Below are 10299 nucleotides of genomic sequence, written 5' to 3' on the forward strand. Positions count from 1 at the left end.
CTCTGGAGCTTCAGCGACCCTTTCGACCGACGCAACCCCCTCTGGAGTTTCAGCGACGCTTCCGGACGACGCAACCCCCTCTGGAGCTTCAGCGACCCTTTCGGCCGACGCAACCCCCTCTGGAGTTTCAGCGACGCTTCCGGCCGACGCAACCCCCTCTGGAGCTTCAGTGACGCTTCCAGACGACGCAACTCCCTCTGAAGCTTCAGCGACATTTCCGGACGACGCAACCCCCTCTAGAGTTTTAGCGACGCTTCCGGGCGACGCAACCCCTCTGGAGCTTCAGCAAAGCTTCCGGATGACGCAACCCCCTCTGGAGCTTCAGCGACGCTTCCGGCAGGCGCAACCCGTTCTAGAGTTTCAGCGACACTTCCGGTCGACGCAACCCACTATGGAGATTCAACGACGCTTCCGAACGACGCAACTCCCTCTGGAGCTTCAGCGACGCTTCCAGCCGACGCAACCCCCTCTAGAGCTTCAGCGACGCTTCCAGCCGACGCAACCCCCTCTAGAGCTTCAGCGACGCTTCCGGCCGACGCAACCCCCTCTAGAGCTTCAGCGACGCTTCCGGCCGACGCAACCCCCTCTGGAGCTTCAGCGACGCTTCCGGCCGACGCAACCCCCTCTAGAGCTTCAGCGACGCTTCCGGCCGACGCAACCCCCTCTAGAGCTTCAGCGACGCTTCCGGCCGACGCAACCCCCTCTAGAGCTTCAGCGACGCTTCCGGCCGACGCAACCCCCTCTAGAGCTTCAGCGACGCTTCCGGCCGACGCAACCCCCTCTAGAGCTTCAGCGACGCTTCCGGCCGACGCAACCCCCTCTAGAGCTTCAGCGACGCTTCCGGCCAACGCAACCCCCTCTGGAGTTTCAATGACGCTTCCGGCCGACGCAACCCCCTCTGGAGCTTCAGCGATGCTTCCAGCCGACGCAACTCCCTTTGGAGTTTCAGCGACGCTTCCGGCCGACGCAACCCCCTCTAGAGCTTCAGCGACGCTTTCGGACGACGCAACCCCCTCTGGAGCTTCAGCGACACCTCTGGCCGACGCAACCCCCTCTAGAGTTCCATCGTCGCTTCCGGCTGACGCAACCCCCTCTAGAGTTTCAGCCAGCGACGCTACTGACCGACGCAACTCCCTCTGGAGCTTCAGCGACGCTTCCGGCCGACGCAACCTCCTCTAGAGCTTCAGCGACGCTTCTGGTCGACGCAACCCCCTCCGAAGCTTCAGCGACGCTTCCGGTCGACGTAACACCCTCTGAAGTTTCAGCGACGCTTCTGGCCAACGCAACCCCCTCTGGAGTTTCAGCGACGCTTCCAGACATCGCAACCCCCTCTTGAGTTTCAGCGATGCTTCCAGACGACGCAACCTCCTCTGGAGCTTCAGCGACGCTTCTGGACGACGCGACCCCCTCTGGAGTTTCAGCGACGCTTCCGGACGACGCAACCCCCTCTAGAGCTTCAGCAAAGCTTCCAGACGACGCAACCCCCTCTAGAGCTTCAGCGACGCTTCCGGCAGACACAACCTCCTCTGGAGTTTCAGCGACGCTTCCAGTCGACGCAACCCGCTTTAGAGCTTTCAGCGACGCTTCCAGATGACGCAACCCCCTGTGGAGCTTCAGTGACACTTCCGGCCGACGCAACCCCCTCTATTGCTTCAACGACACTTCCGGTCGACGCAACCCCCTCTAGAGCATCAGCGACGCTTCCGGACAACGCAACCCCCCTCTGGAGCTTCAACGATGCTTCTAGACGACGCAACCCCCTCTGGAGTTTCAGCGATGCTTCCGACTGACGCAACCCCCTCTTGAGTTTTAGCGACGCTTCCGGCCGACGCAACCCCCTCTATAGTTTCAGCCAGCGATGCTGCCGAACGATGCAACCCTCTCTGGAGCTTCAGCGACACTTCCGGCCGACGCAACCCCCTCTGGAATTTCAGTGACGCTTCCGGCCGAAGCAACCCCCTCTGGAGCTTCAGCGACGCTTCCGGACGACGCAACCCCATCTGGAGCTTCAGCAACGCTTCCGTACGACGCAACTCCCTCTGTTGCTTCAGCGACGCTTTCGGACGACGCAACTCCCTCTGGAGCTTCAGCGACGCTTCTGGACGACGCAACCCCTTCTGGAGCTTCAGCGATGCTTCCAGACGACGTAACTCCCTCTGGAGTTTCAGCGACGCTTCTTGTACTTTTCTTCAATTCTCTAATAGTCTTTGTGAAGCTAACTCGTTTACGTTTGCTCATAACGCAGTTCTTACAAGGACTTATAACAATCTCTACATCAAATACACCTTGTTCATAGCCGATGGTTTTTCGTACATATTCGACAGCGTCTTCAACAGACCTAACGTTGTCTTCTCCTTGATAATGTTGAACGCCATGTTTCTGGATAGCGTCAACCGGATCAGCCCCAAGGCTTGTTGATCCTTGAGCTTCCACTGTTCCATGGTCATGGTATCTGGCTTCTCCCCCAACAGAGGTTCATGAAGATCTTTTTGGTACAGATAATCTTCAATCTGCATTTTCCAGAAACCGAAATCGGATCCATCGAACTTCTCAATTCCAATCTTTGAACTTTCCATCTTCACAGATCGTGGTGAATTTCGCCTAGCTCTGACTTCCGCTTGGCTCCTGGCTCTGACTTCCGCCTAGCTCTGGCTCCTACCTGGCTCTGATTTCCGCCTGGCTCTGATACCAGTTGTTAGGATCGATATCAGTCGTTAGCTCTGATACCAGTTGTTAGGATCGCACAACAACGCACACGCTCGATCTAGATGAACACAAAGAAAAGGATAGAGAAAATTGCAAGGAGAACTCTGGCTAAAAGGATTTTTCTTTTTATTGATGACTTTAGGTACGTACAACAAGAGAGAGTACAGAGAATAGAAAAGTACGTTTTCAAAGCTCTACCAGACCAGATATATATATGGTATAGTTTACTATATATAGCTTTACTAGATTTAGCCATCTACTATATATAGCTATTTACTATATATAGCTTTACTGGATATAGCTTTACCATATATAGCTTTACTATATATAGCTTTACCAAATATAGCTTTACCAAATATAACCGTTGACCAAGCTATAAATAAGTATCAGGCTCCATAGCCTAACAACTGTAAGTCAAGAAGAAAGAGGAATGAATGAGAGTTTACAGAAAGAGAAGCTCATCAACCTGAATTTTCTTCTTCTGCCAGAACCGATATGACCTTCCCGTAAAGCCGCTGCAGCTAATGAATGAATTTACGCTCCTGTAAGAAAGAAAGAAAGATGAATGAGACAATTGAACAAGTTAAAGTTATTTGATTGAAGAACCTTTACAGGAGAGTCCTAGAATGAAATATGGAACTTGATTGAACGAGGTAAATAAATAGGTGTTTTCATCTTCCGTCCTGGCCTGGACTTTACTTACGGTCGAGAATCAAAGATTTCCTTCACCTAATTGAACAAGGTAAAAGACAAAAGGAAAGATTGAGTAAGATGCATAGAAGAAGAAAATGAAGAAAGAGAAGCTCCGGAACCACCTATTTATTCGAGAACGAGGTAAAGCATATTCTTTCTCCTGAACCTTCAAACACTCTTTGACTCCCCCTCCTGCCTGGAAGAATGAGATTGAACCCCGTAACCTATCCATCCTACTAGTAGCTTTACAGTGAAAGAAGAAAGCCGAAAGGAAGACGAATGTAAACTGAACTGAACTCTGGCTCCTGACCAGTAAGTAAAGACGAAAGAAGCATGATCCCTCACTCCTCTCCCTCTCGGTCTCGCTGTTGAACTCGTTCGCCTCTACACCTCGGGCTCACCGCTTCGCTCCTCTCCCTTCGGTCTCGCCCTTTGGTCTCGCTGTTTCACTCCTACACCTAGTTATTAATGATGATCCGGAATAGTCAGTCAAGAAAGAGAAGCTAGCTCATTCACCTGATTGAACTGATCTTGATCCTCTTTACTCAATCACCTTTGTTTTCCTGACGATATTACCTGAGCTACTTCCTGACCTGATATGACCTTTATTGAAGAAGAAGAATCAGATATTCCTTTCTTTCTCCTTCCGCTTTTCCTCTACTCTATTCCCTTTCCTTCTATCACAGTAAACTCATTCACCTTCTTTCACCTCTTTCTTCTTTTTCTATTGGTGCCAAAACTAGTTTTCAGGCCATTTGCTCTCGATGAAAGGCCAGAAGTGGAAGTGATAGATGTAGTTATCTTTCTTTGTTTGCTGTCAATACATTGCTTCTTTCTTTTCTGGCCCTGGGGAGCTTGTACCTGATCTGCCCGGGAGTCCTATTCCTTCTTCCTTCTGTCGGTGAGATAGTTCCAATTGTTGTAGTCTCTCTTTCTTCCCTAGTACATAATTTCTGGGAGGGATAGAGTTTGTATTTGTATTGACTATAGACATTGACTAAATAAGCTAAGCTATACTGTCAAATAAGAAGGCGCGTATAACGAACCAAAGAAGCCTTGCAATCTAAGAGCTTTCCATGGGGATCGAGTGTTGGAAAACCCTAGGAAGATTCCCATGCAGTCTGACGGGCTGAATACTATATGGAAAGGCTTCCTTTTATATAAAACTCATTGTACCAACTTTCAAAGGCTATAAGGTATAAATGGTTTCAATGGCACCCCTCCATTGCCCTTTCTTCCTAGGAAAGTATTCCCACCTGCTAACTAGGAGGATTCCTCCCCTTTCCTTTCATGGAGACTTTCTTTTTTGGGACCCGGACCATCATTCTTTGTTTGAGTTATCTACTCCCTTCTCTGAAGAATCAACATAGGAAAATCATTCCACTGAGGGGGCTTGAGGTGGTCTTATAAAATGAGGGTACCACTTTCTATTTAATAATGAAAATGTGAATAGAGAATGAACCATACATATTCTTGGAAGATCAGACAGAGCCTTGAGACTGAAAAGGGGTTACACTAATATGCTTTCTAGGAACAACTCTCAGTCTGAGAACAACCCTTTTTTTCTTTGGTGAGTAAAGGCAAGCAGAACAAGACTTTGTTGAAGCACCATACTAACATACTCTCCCTTGGGTGTGCATGCTACCCGCATAGCTGAAGATTAGGTCTGATACGAGAGAGAAAAAGCATGTAGAAGTTGCCTGACTCACTTAGTTAGGTGTAATTGTTGGAATCGTCTCAAAAAACCCATTATTAGAAGTGTACATCCCTTGTCTCTTCACGAAGGGGGATTGGAAACTAAGCTCTCCAAAGAAAGAGAGGTGAAACCCTGAGACCCGTAGGGCGAAGAGGTGAAACCGCGAGACCAAAGGGAGAGGCCCTGTACGAGAAAGAGTTAGAAACCGAAATGGGCCAACCACATCCTACACGTAAGACCGAAAGAGTGAAGTCAAGCTAGACTAGATCTTACCCTCTTTACCTATTGTAATCCGAACGTACATGGTTTATTTACATCCCGATTTTCCAGTTCTAGTAGCCCTCGTAACCTTCCCATGGATTTTGAAGCACTCCACCACGAATAAGACCTAATCCTTTTTCTGACTTTTCGATCATGATGTGAAAAGGAAACTCGCCATGTGGTCCTCATTTTCTTAGGACTTGACTTTTTTTACAAAAGCGGGTAACCTGGTAATAGTAATAAAAGAAGAAGATGCTCTGTTTTCACGAATCCAGCTGAGATAGTGGCAATATCATGACAATTTAAGCCAATGAGATTATTAGCTCAGACACTATTCTATTCATAGTTGTTGATCTATAGGGATAGGGTAATTAGCCTAAACATGCCATGTTTGACTGATTGACAAAAGTAAGTAGGCAAGTCTGGGACTTTCGAATAATAACTTCTTACTCAACTCCTGGTTGTACGTATTGGATTTGCCAGATGCTCAGACTTGGTCTTCAATTAGCTACCATCAAAGCCTCCTTCCTTAGCTTTTGCAGTGCTTCGTAGTAGTCATATTGAAATATAGGCTTGTGAGATCTCCCACGCTGACTCTTGCTCTAGCACTATAACTAGCACGCTGACTAGAGCTTATTTAGGATTCCCTGACCCTCTTGATTTAGATTCTTACGTGGGACTTTCCAAAAGAGAACCCGGCTTACAGACTGTATTACCTTATCGGAACAAAAACATGAGAGGAAATTCAATCAATAAGCTCTCCTTCCTGAACAGTAAACAAAGAAAGACTATTCTGGAAACACTCGGGAAACCTTTGTCTGTATGGTCTCATTGCTGAGCTCACTCATTCACCTACGCTATTCTTGTCTGTCTCATTGCTTCACTCCTCTCACTACTGAACCAGACCTAACCTTTTCTTCTACTCTATTTATTACCGGATGTAAACTCGGGAAAGCTCCTTCTCACTAATTCCCCTATTCATTGTTGGAAGGAAAGAGGAAACAAGAAGAAATGAAGACGCTGCTTTTCCAGCCGAAAGCAAGAAACCTGAACCTATCCTTTAACTGTTTTCAAGAAAGAGTAAATTAATGAAGACGCTACTGAACCTGGAACCCTGATGAGAAAGAAGAAGAATCAGATATTATATTCCTTTCCAGGGGAGGAAATGAATGAAAGAAAGATCAGCGAATGAACTCAATCACCTGTCCCCGGTTCCTTGTCTCATTGCTGGCTTCTTTTCGATTCCTTCTTAACTGCTTCGGAACAGTAAGGAAAGCCAAAACAAGAATAAATGAAGACGCTATTGTTGAACCCGAACCTCTATTGCTGGAACCTTATACTCAATCACCTTTACTGACTACAGAGTCAATGAATTAGCTTAACTCCTTTACAGAAAAAGAAAGAAGAAATGAAGCAAGACAAGCTTACTTAATGAGAGTGAACCTATCTTTACAGATTAAGAAGAAATGAAGGGAGAAGAAGAATGAGCTACTGAACGATCAAACACTCTTTCACTCGTTAAAAGCCAAAGAGAAAGGGGAAAGAACACCCGGACTGTCTACTCTTCTCTTATGTGTGTGGCCATGGGCTTTCCCTTCTGTGAAGTCTATAAGGATTCTATATAAGGATAAAGTCTGGGCTAAGCACCTTTGGGTCCCCCTCTTAGTTCAATTTTGCTCGAAAGAAATGGTAATCTGCCTTCCCTTCATTTTTCATTCACTTATATTCTCTTCTTCTTCGATTCCTTTCCATTAAGGTAGGTATATATAGACTAAATCGGAATTCGTTAGATATGAAGAAAACCAACCACTTATAGGACTGCGATAACGTCCATATGAAAGGCTACGTATGAGTTTCTCAATGATAGGTATTACTTTCATTCAATACGTATCTTTTCGTTGCACTCATTCAGTCTCACTGCTTTCACTCGTTCGCCTCTACAACTCGGTCTCAGAATTCCATTGCCTCGAAAGGAAGCCAACACTAATTTCCATGTTTAGAGTGGAACACTAGAAAGAATGAAAACCTAGACCAGTAGTACTAGCGAGGGAGAGACCACTAATAATTCACCAATGGGGACTATGAAAAGAAAAGCTGTTTAGCGCCTTTTTTCAAACTCCCTATCGAAAGTGTCCATTAAGACAATATTGAATAAGACCCTGAAACCCTTAAGACAAAGTCAATCTCAGCACAAGAGCCTCAACCAGTCATACAACTTTTGCTCTTAGCTCTTACGATAGGTAGTACCTTACTCGCTTACTATAAGTTTCATGTTCCTGGATTGATCGAATGTAGTGCACATCTTCTTAGGTGAAATTGTCTTAGTGTTCAGTGTGGGCTGTCTCCCCTATAAAAAAAATAGTAAGAGTAAAGAGAAGGAAAGGGGGTGGAGGAATTGGTCGACTCATCAGGCTCACCGGTGAGGAAAAGACAAAACCCTCCATTTTACCCGGCATGATAAGCCCCGTCACCTCTCTGTCTCCAGCCATCATTCTATTTTTAGATAATCCAAGCAGCAGTTCCACCAACAACTAGCATCTATTAGTTAAGGTTAAGTGGTTGGGGTACGGTATGCAGAAGCATAGGGAGTGATAGCAGCAATTGATCCTGATCTGGTTTTCTCAAGACCAAGAGCATTCCTACCTACGGGATTTAGATTAAGAACAATCAATGGTGGAGGCAGTTGATCGTAATCAGCTAATTAAGAATTACAAGACAGACTATACGCCGGAGTGAAAGGAAGGCAAAGATGTAGAGGCTAATATGATGGCACAATCCTGGAAAGCAAAGACAAGCCAATATGGACAGCGGTAACGGGAATTCGAGTAAAAGGCTGGCTTGTAGTACGAAGGTAGGAGTAGGAGAGGCGGGTAAGGAAGGAAGGAAGGAAGGAGTTCTTTCCTTTTTTCTTTTTAGAGTAGGAAGGCAAAGTAGCTGAATCATCTGCAAGATGGACACTGACTAAGCGCAATGCTCGGAAATTAGAAACTGGGAAAGCGTGAACTAAATTCAAGCTTGCTTGGCATGAAGTACACATTCGGTTAATGGCATTTAGGTTTGTCATGCTTTGGAATCTAGTTCATAAGTGAGCATGAAGCTTTGGCTCTGTCAGTCATATCTTTCTTATCTCCCTCTCGAGACAAAGAATAAAAGAATATAAGGGGTGGAAGTTGACTATTCCAAACAGGCGAATTTGTGGGGATTTATTATAGCAAAGAGATTCAGTATGCAAAAAAAACTTGGGTTACAAGGTTGGAGATTCTGATTTGAAAAGTGTTCTAGTCCTTTTCTCAAAATGTATCTCATCACTGCAAGTAGACAAAAATCTAATCAATCTAAGAAGAAAGGTGCCGAAGCTATGTCTTATATATAATTCTTCTTCTTATGAACGCACTATACTATATGGGAGATTGATTGATTAGGTATTAATCCAGAAAGTAGAGTAACTGAGATAAGATGTACGCACTATAGAGAGATTTGCGGAATTGCTAAAGAGTAAATCTTTCTTCGATATTAAGAATCTGGGCGATCATTACTTTTGACTTATAAAATAAAGACTGATGATGTTAACGACATTGACTGGAATCCCCCTACCTAGAATAAGCTGTTCAAATGTTGGCTGCTATTACAGCTTATTCATATGTAGAAGTCCATTTTCAGAGAAAACTCTTACTAAATACTATTACTATACTGATTCAGCTGTTCCAGTAAGTCCAATACCTGAAGAGCTTTCATCGACTGAATTGGGAAAATGAAAGAGAGAGTATAAAGTAGATACTGGTTACTTCTTAGCACCTAAATCCTATCTATTAGTGAATCAAAATGATGATATACTTCTACTTAAACACAAAGGTCCAGCTAAAGACTTAGTAAGCGGTGAGTGGTATCAATCAAAATACAATGAACCCAACCAGAGTGAAGTAATTCGACATACGCGTAATTTCTTTGTTGATAGAAAAAAAGCAAATTAGTTTGAAAAAAGATATGAATATCAATCTTGGAATCCAAATGGATAGAAAAAGAGATCCAGTCTATGATCAGAATCAGATTGTTGTTAATACTCAAGCTCAATCAAGAAATAACAGACTTATGTGGGTCTAATTAACAAACTGAAATAGGTAGGATGAACTGAAAGAAAAAGAAGATAGAGACGAAAAGACAATTCCGACTCCCCACAGTATAAATTCTATAAACTAAAACGTAATAGGAATAATCAGAATAATAGAAGAAGAACCAATAAAAGGTGACTACTAATATTAGATTAGATACCTAATATAGAATATAGAGAAAAAATGTATCAAATTGCTTGATTTTGTTTTCTATTTTATATAATAATAATATGAGACAAGCGCTTTATTCTAGTCGGGGGAAGGATTCCTCCATTAGATCTCGCCTGAAGGAGGAGATTTCTTTGCCCTTGACAAATAATCTTTACTACCTTTGAGAGTGGGCCCTTGAACAAATGTGCAGCAGATGATTTCACTGCAGTTATTCCTCCACTTACTTCTTCTTGGCATCAAAGAAAGCTGCCCTTTATTCCTTGCATCAACAAGGCAATCCTGCATAAAGAAAGGCTACTGACTTGGCTGATTCAACAAGGAGGGAGGCATCCATTCAAACAGCTCCCATTCCTATGTTGACACAAAGAAAAAGGAGGGGGCTTTCTTTCTGACTTTGAATAATCATAAAGGCTTACTAAACTAGCAAGATATGCGTCATAAAGATCACATCTCCTTGAAGTACAGCAGAGGAAACCTTCTCGTTGCTGATCCTGCTAAGCAAGAATTGCTACCGCCACCGACTCTATCTTAACGTCTATCTTAACGACCAGTAAAAGCCCTCTTTCTAGGATATGTCACTGCTCAGGGAGGAATTCATTCTTCTCCAAATCACCTCTTCCTTTATTTCAATTTGAGAAAGAAGTCAATTTATCTAGATTCAAG

This window comes from Cucurbita moschata, unplaced genomic scaffold, assembly GCF_002738365.1.
Source record: "Cucurbita moschata cultivar Rifu unplaced genomic scaffold, Cmos_1.0 Cmo_Scf00006, whole genome shotgun sequence".
NCBI classification, from domain to species: Eukaryota; Viridiplantae; Streptophyta; class Magnoliopsida; order Cucurbitales; family Cucurbitaceae; genus Cucurbita; species Cucurbita moschata.